Raw genomic sequence first — 25,645 nt, 5'->3', positions numbered from 1 at the left:
GTTCACCAGGGGTATAGTACTAACTAAGGACTAGTTCACCAGGGGTATAGTACTAACTAAGGACTAGTTCACCAGGGGTATAGTACTAAGGGCTAGTTCACCAGGGACATTGTTGCTGGTTGGCCATTTATTGGGATGAATATTGTCCTGGAGGCAGCTCTACTAGCTAGCTCAGCCACACATCCTGATTTTAATCACACTGCTAACACTATGCTTAATCTTAAACAAGCTCATTTTAGTTTTCATACGTTTTGTTTACAGTTTTGCCGTTTTTTCCTTTGCGGCTGGCCCATCTAGCGGAAAGCTCTCCTCTCTTTCTCCAGGACAATCCCAATAAACACCTTTTGTTCTGGGGTGTTTATGAAGTGAATGACCTGACCAGATGTTTGGTATGTTGAGTTGAACATAAACCATTGAAGAGAGTTGTTCTGTTCCCTAGATCTAATCCCCACATCCATCTCCACAGTCACTAGATCTAATCCCCACATCCATCTCCACAGTCACTAGATCTAATCCCCACATCCATCTCCACAGTCACTAGATCTAATCCCCACATCCATCTCCACAGTCACTAGATCTAATCCCCACATCCATCTCCACAGTCACTAGATCTAATCCCCACATCCATCTCCACAGTCACTAGATCTAATCCCCACATCCATCTCCACAGTCACTAGATCTAATCCCCACATCCAACTCCACAGTCACTAGATCTAATCCCCACATCCATCTCCACAGTCACTAGATCTAATCCCCACATCCATCTCCACAGTCACTAGATCTAATCCCCACATCCATCTCCACAGTCACTAGATCTAATCCCCACATCCAACTCCACAGTCACTAGATCTAATCCCCACATCCATCTCCACAGTCACTAGATCTAATCCCCACATCCAACTCCACAGTCACTAGATCTAATCCCCACATCCAACTCCACAGTCACTAGATCTAATCCCCACATCCATCTCCACAGTCACTAGATCTAATCCCCACATCCAACTCCACAGTCACTAGATCTAATCCCCACATCCAACTCCACAGTCACTAGATCTAATCCCCACATCCAACTCCACAGTCACTAGATCTAATCCCCACATCCATCTCCACAGTCACTCACAGTCTGACATCCATATTAAGTCATTTTATTTGGCAATTCAAAGAAATATACATCTTAGTTCATCAAAATAGTTGCAATAAAAATGTTTATAAAATCTGTACTCTGCCATAAAGTTGTTACAGTCCATGTAGCTGAACAAACAGGCAATATGAGGAGAAACATAGTCAGGTTTTTAAAGCACATACAACAGATTAAATTCTGGCAGATTTGAGCCCCAGGCGTTTTGCTTCTACAGTGATGAAACGATACACTGATTACATTGTTACAAAACCTCAGCACGGCTCCACACATTCACAGGAGACTGAGTTTCCATCCAGGGTAGAGCCTGACTGACTGGCTGGCTGGTTGGCTGCCACCCTAAAACTGACAACTAACTCAAATGGCAGTACAAACCTAGTGAGCATTTAACATCTATTGAGGACAGACACACAGATAAGTTAAGTGCATGGAATGGCAGAGTCTGAGTCTACATGATGTCACGGGACCTCCTGATGGCACAGCACAGCAGCATGCTGAAGATCATCCCAAAGATCTGGACAGAAGAGAAACTACATATCATTAGAGGACAAGAGGAAGGAGAGGACAGAGGAGTGGAGAAGAGGAGAGAGAGGGAGAGGGGAGGAGGAGAGAGAGGAAGGAGAGGAGAGAGGAGTGAAGGAGAGATAGAAAAGAGAGGAGTGAGAGGTGTGAAGGAGAGGAGTGGAGGAGAGGAGAGAGAGGGAGAGGGGAGGAGGAGAGAGAGGGAAGGAGAGGAGTGGAGGAGAGGAGAGAGAGGGAGAGGGAGGAGGAGAGGAGGAGGAGGAGAGAGGAGAGAGGGAGTGGAGAGGAGAGAGAGAAGGAGAGGAGAGAGAGGTGTGAAGGAGAGGAGTGGAGGAGAGAGAGAGAGGGAGAGGGGAGGAGGAGAGGAGAGAGGGAGAGAGAGGAAGGAGGGAGGAGACGGATAGAAAAGAAAGGAGTGAATGAGAGAACGAGACAGGAGAGGAGAGAGGGAGAGAGGGAGGAGGAGGAGAGAGGAAGGAGAGGAGAGAGGAGTGAAGGAGAGGACGAGACAGGAGAGGAGAGAGTTGATTGGCTGTTCTCACCATGAGGACTCCAATTCCGATGCCCACTCCTCCAATGATATGGAGTTTAGAGTTGAACACCTCGTCAATGGCCGCTGGGCAACTCTGACAGAACAACACACTGAGATTACACACTGCTACAACTCTTTTACCCTATAATATACACTTCTACCCTGTAATATACACTCTACCCTATAATACCCTATAAGATACACTTCTACCCTATAATATACACTTCTACCCTATAATATACACCTCTACCCTATAATATACACCTCTACCTTATAATATACACCTCTACCCTATAATATACACTTCTACCCTATAATATACACTTCTACCCTATAATATACACCTCTACCCTATAATATACACTTCTACCCTATAATATACACCTCTACCCTATAATATACACCTCTACCCTGTAATATACACCTCTACCCTATAATATACACTTCTACCCTATAATACCCTATAATATACACTCTACCCTATAATACCCTGTAATATACACCTCTACCCTATAATATACACTTCTACCCTATAATATACACCTCTACCCTATAATATACACCTCTACCCTATAATATACACTTCTACCCTATAATATACACTTCTACCCTATAATATACACTTCTACCCTATAATATACACTTCTACCCTATAATATACACCTCTACCCTGTAATATACACTTCTACCCTATAATATACACTTCTACCCTATAATATACACTTCTACCCTATAATATACACCTCTACCCTATAATATACACCTCTACCCTATAATACCCTATAATATACACCTCTACCCTATAATATACACCTCTACCCTATAATATACACCTCTACCCTATAATATACACTTCTACCCTATAATATACACCTCTACCCTATAATATACACCTCTACCCTATAATATACACCTCTACCCTATAATATACACTTCTACCCTATAATACCCTATCATATACACCTCTACCCTATAATATACACCTCTACCCTATAATATACACTTCTACCCTATAATACCCTATAATATACACCTCTACCCTATAATATACACCTCTACCTATAATATACACTTCTACCCTATAATACCCTATAATATACACTTCTACCCTATAATATCCACCTCTACCCAATAATATACACCTCTACCCTATAATATACACCTCTACCCTATAATATACACTTCTACCCTATAATATACACCTCTACCCTATAATATACACCTCTACCCTATAATATACACCTCTACCCTATAATATACACTCTACCCTATAATATACACCTCTACCCTATAATATACACCTCTACCCTATAATATACACCTCTACCCTATAATACCCTATAATATACACCTCTACCCTATAATACCCTATAATATACACCTCTACCCTATAATATACACCTCTACCCTATAATATACACCTCTACCCTATAATACCCTATAATATACACCTCTACCCTATAATATACACCTCTACCCTATAATACCCTATAATATACACCTCTACCCTATAATATACACTTCTACCCTATAATATACACCTCTACCCTATAATATACACCTCTACCCTATAATATACACCTCTACCCTATAATATACACCTCTACCCTGTAATATACACCTCTACCCTATAATATACACTTCTACCCTATAATATACACCTCTACCCTATAATACCCTATAATATACACCTCTACCCTATAATATACACTTCTACCCTATAATATACACCTCTACCCTATAATATACACCTCTACCCTATAATATACACCTCTACCCTGTAATATACACCTCTACCCTATAATATACACTTCTACCCTATAATATACACTCTACCCTATCATATACACTTCTACCCTATAATATACACTTCTACCCTATAATATACACTTCTACCCTATAATATACACCTCTACCCTATAATATACACCTCTACCCTATAAATATACACCCTATAATATACACCTCTACCCTATAATATACACCTCTACCCTATAATATACACCTCTACCCTATAATATACACCTCTACCCTATAATATACACCTCTACCCTATAATATACACCTCTACCCTATAATATACACCTCTACCCTATAATATACACCTCTACCCTATAATATACACCTCTACCCTATAATATACACCTCTACCCTATAATATACACCTCTACCCTATAATATACACCTCTACCCTATAATATACACTTCTACCCTATAATATACACTTCTACCCTATAATAACCTATAATATACACTTCTACCCTATAATAACCTACCCTAATATACACCTCTACCCTATAATATACACCTCTACCCTATAATATACACCTCTACCCTATAATATACACCTCTACCCTATAATATACACCTCTACCCTATAATATACACCTCTACCCTATAATATACACCTCTACCCTATAATATACACCTCTACCCTATAATATACACTTCTACCCTATAATATACACTTCTTCTACCCTATAATAACCTATAATATACACTTCTACCCTATAATAACCTATAATATACACTTCTACCCTATACTATAATAGCTCATCACTCAAATAGTTGTTGCGGCAGGGTTATGTTTGTTACCGTGGTAATCAGAGCCTCCAGTCCTTCCTTCTTTGGGCAGGTTTCCCTGGCGCTGTCAATTATCGTGCCTGTCAGGCCGCAGCAGTTCAGCTGCCCCAGGGAAACACAGGAAACACAATTTTAGTTCTACTGTACACTTGACAGACAGACATACCCTGGACTGTTGTGTTAGAGTTATGTGTGTGGACAGACAGACAGACAGACAGACAGACAGACAGACAGACAGACAGACAGACAGACAGACAGACAGACAGACAGACAGACAGACAGACAGACAGACAGACAGACAGACAGACAGACAGACAGACAGACAGACAGACAGACAGACAGTTATGTGTGTGTGTGTGTGTGTGTGTGTGTGTGTGTGTGTGTGTGTGTGTGTGTGTGTGTGTGTGTGTGTGTGTGTGTGTGTGTGTGTGTGTGTGTGTGTGTGTGTGTGTGTGTGTGTGTGTACTCACTCCAAAGTGTATGAGGCGTAATGTCTCCTTCAGGGCCTCCTGCTTGGTGTTCATGTAGTTATTGTAAGTCTGCTTGTAGAACTCTGTGATGTCTTCCACCACCTAAACAGAGACAGACGGGGAGACAAGGGACGCCAGAGGGAGAGACAGACAGGGAAGGGGGAGACAAGGGACGCCGGAGGGAGAGACAGAGAGGGAAGGGGGAGACAGACATGAGGAGAGAAGAGAGACAGACAGGGGAAGAGAAGAGAGACAGAGAGGGAAGGGGAGACAGACAGGAGGAGAGAAGAGAGACAGACAGGGGAAGAGAAGAGAGACAGAGAGGGAAGGGGGAGACAGACAGGAGGTGGGGAGAGACAGAGAGGAGAGGGGGAGACAGACAGGAGAAGAGAAGAGAGACAGAGAGGAGAGGGGGGAGACAGGCATGGGGTGGGGAGAGAGAGAGAGGGAAGGAGGAGACAGACAGGAGGAGAGAAGAGAGACAGACAGGGGAAGAGAAGAGAGACAGAGAGGGAGAGGGAGACAGACAGGGGTGGGGAGAGACAGAGAGGGAAGGGGGAGACAGACAGGGGTGGGGAGAGACAGACAGGGAAGGGGGAGACAGACAGGAGGAGAGAAGAGAGACCGACAGGGAAGAGAAGAGAGACAGAGAGGGGAGGGGAGACAGACAGGGGGTGGGGAGAGACAGACAGGGGGTGGGGAGAGACAGAGAGGGAAGGGGGAGACAGACAGGGGGTGGGGAGAGACAGACAGGAAGGGGGAGACAGACAGGGAAGAGAAGAGAGACAGAGAGGAAGGGGGAGACAGACAGGGGGTGGGGAGAGACAGACAGGGAAGGGGGAGACAGACAGGGGGTGGGGAGAGACAGAGAGGGAAGGGGAGACAGACATGAGGAGAGAAGAGAGACAGACAGGGGAGAGAAGAGAGACAGAGAGGGGAGGGGGAGACAGACAGGGGGAGAGAAGAGAGACAGAGAGGGAAGGGGGAGACAGACAGGGGAGAGAAGAGAGACAGACAGGGGAGGGGAGACAGACAGGAGGAGAGACATGAGAATGGAGAGATGCTAAGGTTTTGTATTGATCTGTAATAGATGGTCTGATGGTCTGGCCACAGTAAGAACAACAAACAGTGAAACAGCCTCTGAGTGTGTTACCGTGTCTTTATTGGAGAGCCCCAGATCCCTGCTGCTACCTCCACCCCAAAGATCAACAACAGGAAGAAGAAGAACTGGAGAGAGGGAGAACGAGAGACAGACAGGGGGGGGGAGAGACAGACAGGGGGCGCGGAGAGAGACAGACAGGAGAGAGAGACAGACAGGGGCGGGGAGAGAGACAGACAGGAGAGAGAGACAGACAGGGGAGAACGAGAGACAGACAGGGTGTGAGGCCTTGCAATGAAAAGTGTGTTATCATTGTATTCTATGATCACCATCATTGATCCTCACCAGTCCGAGCATACAGGGGGATTCCTTAATGGCTCCACAGCAGCCCAGGAACCCAACAACCATCATCAACGCCCCCGCAGCAGTCAGAATATACACACCTGTGGACACACACACACACACACACACACACACACACACACACACACACACACACACACACACACACACACACACACACACACACACACACACACACACACACACACACACACACACACACACACCATGCACACACACCATGCACACACACCATACACACACACACACCATGCACACACACCATACACACACACACACCATGACATCACACACACACACACACACACACACACACACACACACACACACACACACACACACACACACACACACACACACACACACACACACACACCATGAATACACACCATACACACACACCATGAATACACACACCATACACACACACCATGCACACACACCATGCACACACACCACACACACACACACACCACACACACACACACACACACACACACACACACACACACACACACACACACACACACACACACACACACACACACACACACACACACACACACACACCATACACACACACCATGCACACACACCATACATACACACCACACACACACACACCATGCACACACACCATGCACACACACCATACACACACACCACACACACACACACACCATACACACACACCATACACACCCACCATGCACACACACCACGCACACCCACCATGCACACACACCACACACACACACCATACACCCACCATACACACACACCATGCACACCCACCATGCACACACACCATACACACACCATGGACACACACACCATGCACACACACCATACACACACACACCATACACACACACACACACACACACCATACACACACACCATGCACACACACCATGCACACACACACCATACACACACACCATGCACTGACTCTGTCCCTGACCCCTGACTCTGTCCCTGACCCCTTACCCTGTCCATGACCCCTGTCCCTGACTCTGTCCCTGACCCCTGACTCTGTCCCTGACCCCTTACCCTGTCCCTGAGCCCTGTCCCTGACTCTGTCCCTGACCCCTGACTCTGTCCCTGACCCTGTCCCTGAGCCCTGTCCCTGACTCTGTACCTGACCCCTGACTCTTCCCTGACCCCTTACCCTGCCCCTGACCCCTGACTCTGTCCCTGACCCCTGACTCTGTCCCTGACCCATGACTCTGTCCCTGACCCCTTACCCTGTCCACGACCCCTGTCCCTGACTCTGTCCCTGACCCCTGACTCTGTCCCTGACCTCTTACCCTGTCCCTGACCCTTGACTCTGTCCCTGACCCCTTACCCTGTCCACAACCCCTGACCCCTTACCCTGTCCCTGACCCCTGACTCTGTCCCTGACCTCTTACCCTGTCCCTGACCCCTGACTCTGTCCCTGACCTCTTACCCTGTCCCTGACTCTGTTCCTGACCCTGACTCTTCCTTGACCCCTTACCCTGTCCCTGACCCCTTACCCTGTCCCTGGCCCCTTACCCTGTCCCTGACCCCTGACTCTGTCCCTGACTATGTCCCTGACCCTGACTCTTTCCCTGACCCTGACTCTGTCCCTGACCCTTTGTCCCTGACCCCTGTCCCCTGACTCTGTGTAGAGAATTAAGTGTGTGTGTGTTAGAAACCTATTTGGGGACCTTAGAGTTTCTAACAGACATGATGATACCACTAGCTGAGAGGAGATATTTTATGCTGTAGGGTTAGGGTGGAGGGGTTATGGTTAGGGGTGAGAAGTTAGATTTAAGGTATAGGGGTTAGGGGTGAGAGCTCAGTCTTACCGGTGAAGAAGACAGAAGGAGAGTCCTCTCCACTGAACAGTCCCTCAGTCCGAGAGTCAAACGCAGCCACAGCCCTACGGCCAACACTCCTGTTCCTGCCAACTGACACACCACACACCCACACCCACCCCACACACACACACACACACACACACACACACACACACACACACACACACACACACACACACACACACACACACACACACACACACACACACACACACACACACACACACACACACATTAGAAACAGTGTAACGAGCAGTTCAGATTTTGGGAATGATACCCAGCAGGCACTTATCCTCGACTACCCCCACCCACTTTCTAGAAAACTGGTTTCAGGCTGCTACATCCATTATAATATAATGGTAATATAATAATATAACAGTAATATAATATAATAATATAATAATATAATAATATAATATAATAATATAGTAATATAATAATATAGTAATATAATAATATAGTAATATAAAGTAATATAATAATATAGTTATATAATAATATAGTAATATAATAATATAATAGTAATATAATAATATAGTACTAATATAATTATATAATAGTAATATAATAATATAAAGTAATATAATAATATATTAATATAATAATATAGTAGTAATATAATAATATAGTAATATAATAATATAGTAGTAATATAATAATATAAAGTAATATAATAATATAGTAATATAATAATATAGTACTAATATAATAATATAGTAATATAATAATATAAAGTAATATAATAATATAGTAATATAATAATATAGTAATATAATATAATAATATGATAGTAATATAATAATATAGTAATATAATAATATAACAGTAATATAATAATATAGTAATATAACATATCACTTCCGGGTTGGAGCGAGCGGTCGCATCCGCACTTCGCTCCGCAGGTAGTATAACTTTTTCATTACATTTCATTATAGTACAACGGTTTGACTTGTCTAATCTTAGCAATTTCTTCTTAGCTAGCTACATAGCCGTCTTTGTATCAAAGATAATTGCGTAATTATCGTATTCGCCATCCTAACGTAGTCTTCACTGCTATTTGCCCAGCAGCTAGCCAGCTAGCAAACGTCCACCGAATAGCAGCACTGTAGAAACTATTACACTCAACTGAACGACTTGATTAGTGTAGTGTTAGCTAGCTACATAGCTGTCTTTGCTGTCTTCGTATCCAAGATAATTGTGTAGTTTAGAGTGTGTAGTCTTAGAGTGATTATCTTAATTTACCGAGGTTAGCTAGCCAGCTATTTGTCGTCCTTAACGTAGGAGACACTGCTAGCTAGCCAACAGCTAGCCAACGTCTACCGAATAGAACAACCCGGTCGCATTCCGCCGCTCCACAGGTAGTATCACATTTTCACTTCATTTCATTACAGTACAATGGTTTGATTTGTTTGATCGTAGCTAGCTACATAGCTAGCTACATAGCCGTCTTTGTATCAAAGATAATTGTGTAGTCTAGAGCGACTTTCTAGGTTAGCTAGCCAGCTATTGTCGTTCTTTTACGCAACGTAACGTAAACAACACTGCCAGCTAGCCCCGAATAGCAGCACTGTAGAAACTATTACACTCAACGGAACGACTTGATTAGTGTAGTGTCAACAACGCAGCCACTGCCAGCTAGCCTACAAAGTCAACAACGCAGCCACTGCCAGCTAGCCTACTTCAGCAGTACTGTATCATTTTAATCATTTTAGTCAATAAGATTGTTGCTATGTAAGCTTAACTTTCTGAACATTCGAGACGTGTAGTCCACTTGTCATTCCAATCTCCTTTGCATTAGCGTAGCCTCTTCTGTAGCCTGTCAACTATGTGTCTGTCTATCCCTGTTCTCTCCTCTCTGCACAGACCATACAAACGCTCCACACCGCGTGGCCGCGCCACCTAATCTGGTGGTCCCAGCGCGCACGACCCACGTGGAGTTCAGGTCTCCGGTAGCCTCTGGAACTGCCGATCTGCGGCCAACAAGGCAGAGTTAATCTCAGCCTATGCCTCCCTCCACCCTCCAGTCCCTCGACTTCTTGGCACTGACGGAAACATGGATCACCACAGATAACACTGCTACTCCCACTGCTCTCTCTTCGTCCGCCCACGTGTTCTCGCACACCCCGAGAGCTTCTAGTCAGCGGGGTGGTGACACCGGGATCCTCATCTCTCCCAAGTGGTCATTCTCTCTTTCTCCCCTTACCCATCTGTCTATCGCCTCCTTTGAATTCCATGCTATCACAGTTACCAGCCCTTTCAAGCTTAACATCCTTATCATTTATCGCCCTCCAGGTTCCCTCGGAGAGTTCATCAATGAGCTTGATGCCTTAATAAGCTCCTTTCCTGAGGACGGCTCACCTCTCACAGTTCTAGGTGACTTTAACCTCCCCACGTCTACCTTTGACTCATTCCTCTCTGCCTCCTTCTTTCCACTCCTCTCCTCTTTTGACCTCACCCTCTCACCTTCCCCCCCTACTCACAAGGCAGGCAATACGCTCGACCTCATCTTTACTAGATGCTGTTCTTCCACTAACCTCATTGCATTGCAACTCCCCTCCAAGTCTCCGACCACTACCTTGTATCCTTTTCCCTCTCGCTCTCATCCAACACTTCCCACACTGCCCCTACTCGGATGGTATCGCGCCGTCCCAACCTTCGCTCTCTCTCCCCGCTACTCTCTCCTCTTCCATCCTATCATCTCTTCCCTCTGCTCAAACCTTCTGATACTGATTCTGCCTCCTCAACCCTCCTCTCCTCCCTTTCTGCATCCTTTGACTCTCTATGCCCCTATCCTCCAGGCCGGCTCAGTCCTCCCCTCCCCGCTCCGTGGCTCGACGACTCATTGCGAGCTCACAGAACAGGGCTCCGGGCAGCCGAGCGGAAATGGAGGAAAACTCGCCTCCCTGCGGACCTGGCATCCTTTCACTCCCTCCTCTCTACATTTTCCTCTTCTGTCTCTGCTGCTAAAGCCACTTTCTACCACTCTAAATTCCAAGCATCTGCCTCTAACCCTAGGAAGCTCTTTGCCACCTTCTCCTCCCTCCTGAATCCTCTCCCTCTCTGCAGATGACTTCGTCAACCATTTTGAAAAGAAGGTCGACGACATCCGATCCTTGTTTGCTAAGTCAAACGACACCGCTGGTTCTGCTCACACTGCCCTACCCTGTGCTCTGACCTCTTTCTCCCTCTCTCTCCAGATGAAATCTCGCGTCTTGTGACGGCCGGCCGCCCAACAACCTGCCCGCTTGACCCCCATCCCCTCCTCTCTTCTCCAGACCATTTCCGGAGACCTTCTCCCTTACCTCACCTCGCTCATCAACTCATCCCTGACCGCTGGCTACGTCCCTTCCGTCTTCAAGAGAGCGAGAGTTGCACCCCTTCTGAAAAAACCTACACTCGATCCCTCCGATGTCAACAACTACAGACCAGTATCCCTTCTTTCTTTTCTCTCCAAAACTCTTGAACGTGCCGTCCTTGGCCAGTTCTCCCGCTATCTCTCTCAGAATGACCTTCTTGATCCAAATCAGTCAGGTTTCAAGACTAGTCATTCAACTGAGACTGCTCTTCTCTGTATCACGGAGCGCTCCGCACTGCTAAAGCTAACTCTCTCTCCTCTGCTCTCATCCTTCTAGATCTATCGGCTGCCTTCGATACTGTGAACCATCAGATCCTCCTCTTCACCCTCTCCGAGTTGGGCATCTCCGGCGCGGCCCACGCTTAGATTGCATCCTACCTGACAGGTCGCTCCTACCAGGTGGCGTGGCGAGAATCTGTCTCCTCACCACGCGCTCTCACCACTGGTGTCCCCCAGGGCTCTGTTCTAGGCCCTCTCCTATTCTCGCTATACACCAAGTCACTTGGCTCTGTCATAACCTCACATGGTCTCTCCTATCATTGCTATGCAGACGACACACAATTAATCTTCTCCTTTCCCCCTTCTGATGACCAGGTGGCGAATCGCATCTCTGCATGTCTGGCAGACATATCAGTGTGGATGACGGATCACCACCTCAAGCTGAACCTCGGCAAGACGGAGCTGCTCTTCCTCCCGGGGAAGGACTGCCCGTTCCATGATCTCGCCATCACGGTTGACAACTCCATTGTGTCCTCCTCCCAGAGCGCTAAGAACCTTGGCGTGATCCTGGACAACACCCTGTCGTTCTCAACTAACATCAAGGCAGTGGCCCGTTCCTGTAGGTTCATGCTCTACAACATCCGCAGAGTACGACCCTGCCTTACACAGGAAGCGGCGCAGGTCCTAATCCAGGCACTTGTCATCTCCCGTCTGGATTACTGCAACTCGCTGTTGGCTGGGCTCCCTGCCTGTGCCATTAAACCCCTACAACTCATCCAGAACGCCGCAGCCCGTCTGGTGTTCAACCTTCCCAAGTTCTCTCACGTCACCCCGCTCCTCCGCTCTCTCCACTGGCTTCGAGTTAAAGCTCGCATCCGCCTACGGAGCTGTGAGGGGAACGGCACCTTAGTACCTCCAGGCTCTGATCAGGCCCTACACCCAAACAAGGGCACTGCGTTCATCCACCTCTGGCCTGCTCGCCTCCCTACCACTGAGGAAGTACAGTTCCCGCTCAGCCCAGTCAAAACTGTTCGCTGCTCTGGCCCCCCAATGGTGGAACAAACTCCCTCACGACGCCAGGACAGCGGAGTCAATCACCAACTTCCGGAGACACCTGAAACCCCACCTCTTTAAGGAATACCTAGGATAGGATAAAGTAATCCTTCTACCCCCCCTTAAAAGATTTAGATGCACTATTGTAAAGTGGCTGTTCCACTGGATGTCATAAGGCGAATGCACCAATTTGTAAGTCGCTCTGGATAAGAGCGTCTGCTAAATGACTTAAATGTAAATGTAAATGTAGGCTGGGTTTCTGTACAGCACTTTGAGATATCAGCTGATGTACGAAGGGCTATATAAATACATTTGATTTGATTTGAAGCCCTAGTGCAAAATCTGTAGGGTGTTATACCCCCTGAGGACAGCACTCTGATTCAGTATGTGGATGAATCAGCACTCTGATTCAGTATGTGGATGAATCAGCACTCTGATTTAGTATGTGGATGAATCAGCACTCTGATTCAGTATGTGGATGAATCAGCACTCTGATTTAGTATGTGGATGAATCAGCACTCTGATTCAGTATGTGGATGAATCAGCATTCTGGTTCAGTATGTGGATGAATCAGCATTCTGGTTCAGTATGTGGATGAATCAGCATTCTGGTTCAGTATGTGGATGAATCAGCACTTTGATTCAGTATGTGGATGAATCAGCATTCTGATTCAGTATGTGGATGAATCAGCATTCTGATTCAGTATGTGGATGAATCAGCACTCTGATTCAGTATGTGGATGAATCAGGTTCACAGCATTCTGATTCAGTATGTGGATGAATCAGCACTCTGATTCAGTATGTGGATGAATCAGCACTCTGATTCAGTATGTGGATGAATCTGGTTCAGCAGCATTCTGATTCAGTATGTGGATGAATCAGCATTCTGATTCAGATTCAGTATTCAGTATGGATGAATCAGCACTCTGATTCAGTATGTGGATGAATCAGCATTCTGATTCAGTATGTGGATGAATCAGCATTCTGGTTCAGTATGTGGATGAATCAGCACTCTGATTCAGTATGTGGATGAATCAGCATTCTGATTCAGTATGTGGATGATTTGTTGTTGTGCTCAATGGAATCTTGTGAAACTGATACTGCGGGTCTGTTGATATTTCTGTCCACAAAGTTTCAAAGAAGAAGTTACAGTTGGTTTCACAGACAGTGAAGTATCTGGGTCATGACATCACTCCCAATGGCAGGCAGCTGGGTACAGAGAGGATACAGGCTATTCTCTCCGTCCCACAGCCGATGTCATTGACTTGTATGGCAGGCTATTGTAGGGCGTGGTTACCTGACTATGCTGAGGTGGTGCAGCCGCTTGCTGACCTTATTTATCAAATCAAATGTATTTGTCACATACACATGCACATGGTTAGCAGATGTTAATGCGAGTGTAGCAAAATGGCTATGAGGGCAAAATGAAGTGGACACCAGAGGGACTGACTGCTCTGACCAGACTGGAACAACTCATGACTACTTCTCCCTGTGTGGGGCTCCCTGACCAGTCTAAACCTTTTAACTGCTTTGTTTGTGAGAAAAATGGTTTTATGTCATCTGTTTTAACACAGGATCATGGAGGAAAGCAGCGCCCAGTTGGGTATTATTCCAAACAGCTGGACAGTGTGGCCAGAGGTCTGGTTTGTTGTTTGAGAGCTGTGGCTGCAGCTACTGCAGCTGTGATGGCTTGTGCAGACATTGTTGTCATGTGTGAACTCACTGTACACGTGCCTCATGCAGTTCATGATCTTATTTCACAGGCAAAGACGGCCCATCTCACACCAGCTCCATTATCAGAATGACGGCCCATCTAACACCAGCTCCATTATCAGAATGACGGCCCATCTAACACCAGCTCCACTCCTCCATTATCAGAATGACGGCCCATCTAGCACCAGCTCCATTATCAGAATGACGGCCCATCTCACACCAGCTCCATGATCGGAATGACGGCCCATCTCACACCAGCTCCATTATCAGAATGACGGCCCATCTAACACCAGCTCCATTATCAGAATGACGGCCCATCTCACACCAGCTCCATTATCAGAATGACGGCCCATCTCACACCAGCTCCATTATCAGAATGACGGCCGATCTAACACCAGCTCTACTGCTGCATTATCAGAATGTTCGTCTGACAATGTCTCATGTGACCCTGAAGAGGTGCACTGTGGACGATGGAGAGCCGCACGACTGTGCCGCCCTGGTGGAGCTTGTCTCTAAACCAAGGCTGGATTTAACTGATGTCCCTTTGCTAAACACACATGTGGAACTGTTTGTAGATGGCTGAGAAAGGAGAACCATTGGTTGCGTATGCGGTTACTACTGCCTCAACCAGACTGGAAAGTGCTAAATTACACTCCCACCTTTCTGCCCAAGCAGCAGAACTCTTTGCACTCACTAGAGCTGGCATATTAGCTAAAGGCCAGTCTGCTACCATCTATACAGATAGCAGATATGCCTTTGGTGTGGTACATGATTCTGTGGAAACAGAGTTGCTTCCTGACCTCTTCCTCTGGTCAGACATTCTCTCATTCAAAACGTGTTGATAACTAAAGTCTATTTGGCTCCCTTCTGAAGGTGCTGTTTGTAAGTGCCTTGCTCATGCTAACTCTTCCGACCCTGTCTCCAAAGGTAACGCTATGGCTGACTCGGCAGCTAAGGCTGCAGCTGTCTCCGTGGAGACGCCCTGTGTTACAGATGGTTTAACTTCCTGGTCATAACCTCTTCTCTCTCACTGATATCTCTGACTTGCAATCATCTGTTGTTCCTGTTGAGGAAGTGGAAACAACTATATGCATACTGTATGACCAGGTGCAGAAACTCTGGCTGGGCCCGGCTGGGCTACCAGTCTTACCACGTCCATGTTTCCCCTACTTAGCTAAGTTGTCACATGGAAGGGATCATGTGTCAAAGGGGGGAGTTGTTGATTTTGTAAATACATTTTGGTTTGCACCTGGGTTTTCTGTGTTTGCTGAACAATTTTGTGTAAGATGTGTGATTTGTATGACTAACAACATGGGAAGAGGGATTCCCATGCCACTGTCGGCTCATCTGACCCCTGAAGGACCATTTGAACACATAATGATGGATTTTATTGAACTCTCTCCTTGTCAGGGTTACAAATATTGTCCGGTGATAGTGGATGCCTTCTCCAAGTGGGTAGAGGCTTTCCCATGTCGACATCCCACTGAATCTCCTTAGGGAGATCATCCCAAGGTGGGGGTTACCATCTAAAGTAGCCAGCGACAATGGCTCCCACTTTGTAAACCTGGTGATACAGAACTTGTCTGAGATTCTGCAGATAGACCTCAGGACCCATTGTAGCTATAAGTCGCAATCTGGCTCGAGCCAACGGCAGACTCAGGACGAGACTTAATTAACAGCCACTCCAGCTCGAGCCAACGGCAGACTCAGGACGAGACTTAATTAACAGCCACTCCAGCTCGAGCCAACGTCAGACTCAGGACGAGACTTAATTAACAGCCACTCGAGCCAACGGCAGACTCAGGACGCCACTCCAGCAGACTCAGGACGAGACTTAATTAACAGCCACTCCAGCTCGAGCCAACGGCAGACTCAGGACGAGACTTAATTAACAGCCACTCCAGCTCGAGCCAACGGCAGACTCAGGACGAGACTTAATTAACAGCCACTCCAGCTCGAGCCAACGGCAGACTCAGGACGAGACTTAATTAACAGCCACTCCAGCTCGAGCCAACGGCAGACTCAGGACGAGACTTAATTAACAGCCACTCCAGCTCGAGCCAACGGCAGACTCAGGACGAGACTTAATTAACAGCCACTCCAGCTCGAGCCAACGGCAGACTCAGGACAGGAGTCCAGCAAACAATAACCGCTCCAGTACCGGAAGAAGCAGAAGGTCAATGCATCCACTGGATGAGCATCACAGTAGGAACCACGAGGAAAACACTTGGTGGTCACTGCTTAACTACACAGTAAAGACTGAACCGATGTTAGGAAATACCTCCTGTTATGTATGTAGCTTGTTTCCACATTCAGCGATCTCCCCATTCTTACAGTATTCAGTAGAGGTCAGCATTAATGACACTCTATGTGCACTAGAAGGGCTCTTATCCAATGAGAACACAGGGGGTCAACCTTCACTAGGTAGAACACTGGAGGGATAAATACAAAATAACTAAATATTTACGAGTGGGATTTTATTGTTCACATTGGTACAGTAGAATCATCTTAGAACCTAGATCCCGTGTACCAGAACCTATTCAAATCCAACCCCGGTGAACCCCATTCAGAACCTGTCCTGATCCAACCCCGGCGAACCCCATTCAGAACCTGTTCTGATCCAACCCCATTCAGCGAACCCCATTCAGAACCTGTTTTGATCCAACCCCATTCAGAACCTGTCCTGATCCAACCCCATTCAGAACCTGTCCTGATCCAACCCCATTCAGAACCTGTCCTGATCCAACCCCGGCGAACCCCATTCAGAACCTGTCCTGATCCAACCCCATTCAGAACCTGTCCTGATCCAACCCCGGCGAACCCCATTCAGAACCTGTTCTGATCCAACCCCGAACCCCATTCAGAACCTATTCAAATCCAACCCCGGCGAACCCCATTCAGAACCTATTCAAATCCAACCCCGGCGAACCCCATTCAGAACCTGTCCTGATCCAACCCCGGCGAACCCCATTCAGAACCTGTTCTGATCCAACCCCGGCGAACCCCATTCAGAACCTGTTCTGATCCAACCCCATTCAGAACCTGTCCTGATCCAACCCCATTCAGAACCTGTTCTGATCCAACCCCGGCGAACCCCATTCAGAACCTGTTCTGATCCAACCCCATTCAGAACCTGTTCTGATCCAACCCCGGCAAACCCCATTCAGAACCTGTCCTGATCCAACCCTGGCGAACCCCATTCAGAACCTGTTCTGATCCAACCCCGGCGAACCCCATTCAGAACCTGTTCTGATCCAACCCCGGCGAACCCCATTCAGAACCTATTCAAATCCAACCCCGGCGAACCCCATTCAGAACCTGTTCTGGTCCAACCCCGGCGAACCCCATTCAGAACCTGTTCTGATCCAACCCCGGCGAACCCCATTCAGAACCTGTCCTGATCCAACCCCGGCGAACCCCATTCAGAACCTGTCCTGATCCAACCCCGGCGAACCCCATTCAGAACCTGTCCTGATCCAACCCCGGCGAACCCCATTCAGAACCTGTTCTGATCCAACCCCGGCGAACCCCATTCAGAACCTGTTCTGATCCAACCCCGGCGAACCCCATTCAGAACCTGTTCTGATCCAACCCCATTCAGAACCTGTCCTGATCCAACCCCGGCGAACCCCATTCAGAACCTGTTCTGATCCAACCCCGGCGAACCCCATTCAGAACCTGTTCTGATCCAACCCCGGCGAACCCCATTCAGAACCTGTTCTGATCCAACCCCATTCAGAACCTGTCCTGATCCAACCCCGGCGAACCCCATTCAGAACCTGTTCTGATCCAACCCCGGCGAACCCCATTCAGAACCTGTTCTGATCCAACCCCGGCGAACCCCATTCAGAACCTGTTCTGATCCAACCCCGGCGAACCCCATTCAGAACCTGTTCTGATCCAACCCCGGCGAACCCCATTCAGAACCTGTTCTGATCCAACCCCGGCGAACCCCATTCAGAACCTGTCCTGATCCAACCCCGGCGAACCCCATTCAGAACCTGTCCTGATCCAACCCCATTCAGAACCTGTCCTGATCCAACCCCATTCAGAACCTGTTCTGATCCAACCCCATTCAGAACCTGTCCTGATCCAACCCCATTCAGAACCTGTCCTGATCCAACCCCGGCGAACTCCATTCAGAACCTGTCCTGATCCAACCCTGGCGAACCCCATTCAGGACCTGTCCTGATCCAACCCTGGAGAACCCCATTCAGAACCTGTTCTGATCCAACCCCATTCAGAACCTATCCTGATCAAACCCCGGCGAACCCCATTCAGAACCTGTTCTGATCCAACCCCGGCGAACCCCATTCAGAACCTGTTCTGATCCAACCCCGCGAACCCCATTCAGAACCTGTTCTGATCCAACCCCATTCAGAACCTGTCCTGATCCAACCCCAACCCCATTCAGAACCTGTTCTGATCCAACCCTGGCGAACCCCATTCAGAACCTGTTCTGATCCAACCCCGGCGAACCCCATTCAGAACCTGTTCTGATCCAACCCCGGCGAACCCCATTCAGAACCTGTTCTGATCCAACCCCATTCAGAACCTGTCCTGATCCAACCCCGGCGAACCCCATTCAGAACCTGTTCTGATCCAACCCCGGCGAACCCCATTCAGAACCTGTTCTGATCCAACCCGAACCCCATTCAGAACCTGTTCTGATCCAACCCCGCGAACCCCATTCAGAACCTGTTCTGATCCAACCCCGGCGAACCCCATTCAGAACCTGTTCTGATCCTAAAACTAGTGAACCCCATTCAGAACCTGTCCTGATCCAACCCCGGCAAACCCCATTCAGAACCTGTCCTGATCCAACCCCATTCAGAACCTGTCCTGATCCAACCCCATTCAGAACCTGTCCTGATCCAACCCCGGCGAACTCCATTCAGAACCTGTCCTGATCCAACCCTGGCGAACCCCATTCAGGACCTGTCCTGATCCAACCCTGGAGAACCCCATTCAGAACCTGTCATTGTCACAATCCAAGCAATATTTCCATACCACAATTAAATGAATCCAATCTGGGAATGTCAACATGTGTCAATTATAGAGGGTGACGTGGAAAACTTGTGTCTCCCCAATTGGATGTAGCTGGAAGACGGGAACATGCAGCTCTGGATACCCCATTAGACTGAGGGTGACGTGGAAAACTTGTGTCTCCCCAATAGGATGTAGCTGGAAGACGGGAACATGCAGCTCTGGATACCCCATTAGACTGAGGGTGGGACACACCATTATTGATGCGGAAACTGATGATCATTCTCCTCATCAATTTGGCTCGGCAACATTTACTGATCATTATTGGATCTGTGGTGATCAAGCCCGTCTCTACCTACCAACACATTGGACAGGGTGCTGTATTTTAGGTAAACTAAACATATCCCTTGTGGTAATGTATAAAACCAATTCCTCTATTCCAAGCAGGTTACACAGTGCCATCCGTTTTGTCACCAAAGCCCCATACACTACCCACCACTGCGACCTGTACGCTCTCGTTGGTTGGCCCTCGCTTCATACTCGTCACCAAACCCACTGGCTCCAGGTCATCTACAAGTCTCTGCTAGGTAAAGCCCCACCTTATCTCAGCTCACTGGTCACCATAGCAGCACCCACCAATAGTACGCATTGCAGCAGGTATATCTCACTGGTCACCCCCAAAGCCAATTCCTCCTTTGGTCGCCTTTCCTTCCTGTTCTCTGCTGCCAATGACTGGAACGAACTGCAAAAATCACTGAAGCTGGAGACTCATATCTCCCTCACTAGCTTTAAGCACCAGCTGTCAGAGCAGCTTACAGATCACTGCACCTGTACATAGCCCATCTGTAAACAGCCCATATATCTACCTCATCCCCATACTGTATTTATTTATCTTGCTCCTTTGCACCCCAGTATCTCTACTTGCACATTAATCTTCTGCACATCTACCATTCCAATGTTTAATTGCTATATTGTAATTACTTCGCCACCATGGCCTATTTATTGCCTTACCTCCTCCCTTATCCTACCTCATTTGCACACACACTATATAGACTTTTTCTACTGTATTATTGATTGTATGTCTGTTTATTCCATGTGTAACTCTGTGTTGTTGTATGTGTCGAATTGCTATGCTTTATCTTGGCCAGGTCACAGTTGCAAATTAGGACTTGTTCTCAACTAGCCTACGTGGTTAAATAAAGGTGAAATAAAAATAAATAAAATAAAATAAATCACTTCAAGAAGCTCATCAAACGCTCGGCTCAGGCCAAGCTACGAGTTGTCTGGATCGGTCAGATATACCAGTATAACTTTGATGCAAAAGCGAGAGGGGTAGCAATCCTGATAAAGAAAAACATTCCTTTTGTTTACTCAACCTCCATTTCAGATCCTAATGGTCGGTATGTTATTGTGGCTTGTATACTGAATTCAAACCAATAACCTTGGTCAATGTATACTGTATATAACAAGGCAGACAGAATTTCAAAGAAGCATTTATGCAAGTACAAGATAGAGGGGGGGCTTTGGCCTTCCTCACTTCAAACTGTATTATTGGGCTGCTAATCTGAACATTGTCTTTCTGGAGGGAAAGTTTACCTGGGATCCGTCAGAATGACATGCCTTCATATGGCTTTTGATTGAGCAGGCCTCCTGTCAACGTTCCTCACTCCCTGCACTTGTTAATAGTCCAGAATATGTGGAAAAAGACACGTATGACTCTAATCCAGTCATTTCTCATACTCTTATGATCTGGAAACAGATGAGGTATTTTCTTAACATACCCACTGTTTACATTGACAGCCCAATTTGCCTGAATCATGCTTTCCACCCTGCATTGGATGATGTGGTGTTTTCACAGTGGAGGTAGAAGGGGCTCACAACAATTGGTAATCTATACATAGATGGTCAGTTAGCTTCATTTCAACAATTACAGGGAAAGTTCAACATGCCAACAACACATTTTTTCAGATACCTCCAAATCAGGAACTGCTTAAGGACACAAATCCCACAGTATGGCAGTAAGCCAAATAGTCCTACATTAGATAGCTTGATCCTTATCGAACCCCATTCAAAAGGGTCGGTCTCTAGACTGTATGATGTGCTACAGGCCCTTATAGAGGTATCCATAGACACTATTAAAAGGGTCAGTCTCTAGACTGTATGATGTGCTACAGAAAGGGTCAGTCTCTAGACTGTATGATGTGCTACAGAAAGGGTCAGTCTCTAGACTGTATGATGTGCTATAGAAAGGGTCGGTCTCTAGACTGTATGATGTGCTACAGGCCCCCATAGAGGTATCCATAGACACTATTAAAAGGGCTTGGGAACAAGAACTTGGTTCAGAAATCTCAGATGAGGACTGGGTAGAAGCTCTGAGATGAGGACTGGGTAGAAGCTCTGAGATGAGGACTGGGTAGAAGCTCTGAGATGAAGACTGGGTAGAAGCTCTCAGATGAGGACTGGGTAGAAGCTCTGAGATGAGGACTGGGTAGAAGCTCTGAGATGAGGACTGGGTAGAAGCTCTGAGATGAGGACTGGGTAGAAGCTCTGAGATGAGGACTGGGTAGAAGCTCTGAGATGAGGACTGGGTAGAAGCTCTGAGATGAGGACTGAGTAGAAGCTCTGAGATGAGGACTGGGTAGAAGCTCTCAGATGAGGACTGGGTAGAAGCTCTGAGATGAGGACTGGGTAGAAGCTCTGAGATGAGGACTGGGTAGAAGCTCTGAGATGAGGACTGGGTAGAAGCTCTGAGATGAGGACTGGGTAGAAGCTCTCAGATGAGGACTGGGTAGAAGCTCTCAGATGAGGACTGGGTAGAAGCTCTCAGATGAGGACTGGGTAGAAGCTCTGAGATGAGGACTGGGTAGAAGCTCTGAGATGAGGACTGGGTAGAAGCTCTGAGATGAGGACTGGGTAGAAGCTCTCAGGAATATAAACCACAGTTCAGTGAATGCCAGACACAACCTTGTACAGTTTAAGGTGATACACAGGTTACATTACTCAAAGGTTAAACTGCATAAAATATTCCCAGACACCTCACCACTGTGTGAGAGGTGCAAGCAGGACGAGGGGACGTTGACCCACTTATTCTGGACATGTCCTAAGTTACAGGCTTACTGGGCTCTCATTTTTGATGACTTATCTAAAGCCTTCGATAGAGTTTTAGCCCCAGACCCATTGATCGCTCTGTTGTTCTCTGCTCTACAGTTGATGGGAATAACCAGGAAGGGAAGGCTGTCTCTCTTTGTACTCTATTAGCCAAGAGGCTCATATTGCAATTTTGAAATTGGAGACTGTACCTACCTTTGAAATGTGGTTACAGGATTTAGGGAATGTAATACATATGAAAAGATACAATACCTCCAATAGAAGTCTGTTTTACAAAATATGTCAGCCGATAGTGGATAAATGGTCTCGTCCCGCTTCATAACTGGGTTGACGATCTGCTGCTACTCTGTGCTGTACTCCACTCAATATTTATTTAGGCTTTAACTACACTGCTTGAAATGACTATCTGCTGTTTTCTTATACATGTACCAATACTAATAGGATTTAGTGTTATTTTGTGTGTGTGTGTGAGTTCAGTTTAGTTCTGTCCTCTAAATTGGCCATCCCATTCAACAGTACAATGAATGTCAATGTTTGTATTGCTGTCTTAAAAATATATAATAATATAATAACATAAGACCTGGATGATATATCACACACAGTCAGACAGAGTGTACCTTACCAACCAAGGGAAACAACCAGACACTCGTCCAGTCTGATTTAGCTTCTCAGTGTTAATCATTCTATTTTCTCACTATGGCCAACAAACAGCTGACCACCAAAATGCTGATAACATTGTAAAAGAGAAGAGAGAATGTGACAAAAGAGAGGGTCATTTTTTAACTAGGCAAGGAAGTTGTGACGAAATTCTGATTTACAATGACAGCCTACCGAGGAACAGTGGGTTAACTGCCTTGTTCAGGTGCAGAACAACAGATGGGGATTCGAGCCAGCAATCTTTCAGTTACTGGCTCAATGCTCTAACCAGTAGGCTACCTGCCACCCAGGCGCAGGTAAAGAGTGGACTCAGTAGAGAGAATATGAGACAGAAGGTTGATATCTCAGAGCACTTACCCAGAAGAGGAAGTTGAACATGAACATCAGGTATTTGATTCCTCCTACGACTCCCATGGTAAAATACAGCACAGGTTTGGTGGTGGAGAGAAATATCCCAGACAAGTCTAGTCAGAGTTAAACCTACGGTTCCCAGAGAAGTCTAGTCAGAGTTAAACCTGTGGTTCCCAGAGAAGTCTAGTCAGAGTTAAACCTACGTTTCCCAGAGAAGTCTAGTCAGAGTTAAACCTACGGTTCCCAGAGAAGTCTAGTCAGAGTTAAACCTACGGTTCCCAGAGAAGTCTAGTCAGAGTTAAACCTACGTTTCCCAGAGGAGTCTAGTCAGAGTTAAACCTACGTTTCCCAGAGAAGTCTAGTCAGAGTTAAACCTACGTTTCCCAGAGAAGTCTAGTCAGAGTTAAACCTACGGTTCCCAGAGAAGTCTAGTCAGAGTTAAACCTACGGTTCCCAGAGAAGTCTAGTCAGAGTTAAACCTACGTTTCCCAGAGAAGTCTAGTCAGAGTTAAACCTACGTTTCCCAGAGAAGTCTAGTCAGAGTTAAACCTACGTTTCCCAGAGGAGTCTAGTCAGAGTTAAACCTACGTTTCCCAGAGAAGTCTAGTCAGAGTTAAACCTGCGGTTCCCAGAGAAGTCTAGTCAGAGTTAAACCTACGGAAAGAAACCTGTGAAAGAACACGAAGGAGAGAGGTCTGTGGAGAATTCCTGAGCCACACCCTCCAACCTCACTTGTTCTTTGTTAGTCAGTCAGTCAAGCAGGAAGGGAGGGGCTCGACTAAACTTACAACAAGCTCTACGCAGACGCACGATTCTGAGTGTTGCAATGTTGTTTTTCCTCGTACCTGCATTCAACATACCTTTTTTACTACCTGAAAATGGAGAGATCATTCCTTCCTCAGCCGTGGGGGCAGGATTTTACTTCCTGAAAATGGAGACATATCATTCCTTCCTCAGCCGTGGGGGCAGGATTTTGCTTGGTTCCTTGATCTGATCTATAGACTATACACAGAGCCTTCGGAAAGTATTCAGACCCCTTGACCTTTTCCACAGTTTGTTACGTTACAGCCTTATTGTCACGGATCCTTCCAGAACTTTCATTACACACACCTGTCTCCTATTCCCACTGATTAGTACTTGTATAAGTGGTGCCCTTTGGTTTCCACTGGGCTGTTGATTATTGTTACTATGTCTGTTGGTGCGTGTGAGGACCTGTGCTGTGTTTTGCCTTCGTGCCCTTGTGGATTGGGCAGATGATTATGGGAGTCGTCCCGTGTGTTAGTCATTGGGCGCTTATGTTATTTATTTGAGGTTCTCCTCACTCTTTTGTTTTGGGTTTCTACCCTGTGTTTTGTTACGTGTTTGTTTGGTCTTCGACTTAATCCATTTTAGAATAGGGCTGTAGGGTTAGGGTTAGGGTTAGGGTTAGGGTTAGGGTTAGGGTTAGGGTTAGGGTTAGGGTGTAACGTACCAAAATGTGGAAAAAGTTAAGGAGTCAAAAAGTCAAGGAGTCTGAGTCTGGCTCTAACCAACCGTGCAATTTTTAAGTTCACAAAAAGGTATTAGGGGAACAATAGATAAGTATAGAAATAGTATTAGGTGAACAATAGATAAGTATAGAAATAGTATAGAAATAAAAGGTATTAGGTGAAC

The 25,645-nt window shown here is 46.5% G+C and overlaps 1 pseudogene; it reads right to left on the bottom strand.

The window, feature by feature from the left end:
• Window positions 1–1,342: 1,342 nt before the first annotated feature.
• LOC124025631 lies at window positions 1,343–24,055 on the bottom strand (annotated as a pseudogene).
• Window positions 24,056–25,645: the final 1,590 nt, after the last annotated feature.

Source organism: Oncorhynchus gorbuscha, unplaced genomic scaffold, assembly GCF_021184085.1.
Source record: "Oncorhynchus gorbuscha isolate QuinsamMale2020 ecotype Even-year unplaced genomic scaffold, OgorEven_v1.0 Un_scaffold_2314, whole genome shotgun sequence".
NCBI classification, from domain to species: Eukaryota; Metazoa; Chordata; class Actinopteri; order Salmoniformes; family Salmonidae; genus Oncorhynchus; species Oncorhynchus gorbuscha.
This window is presented reverse-complemented; position numbering and strand designations above follow the sequence as displayed.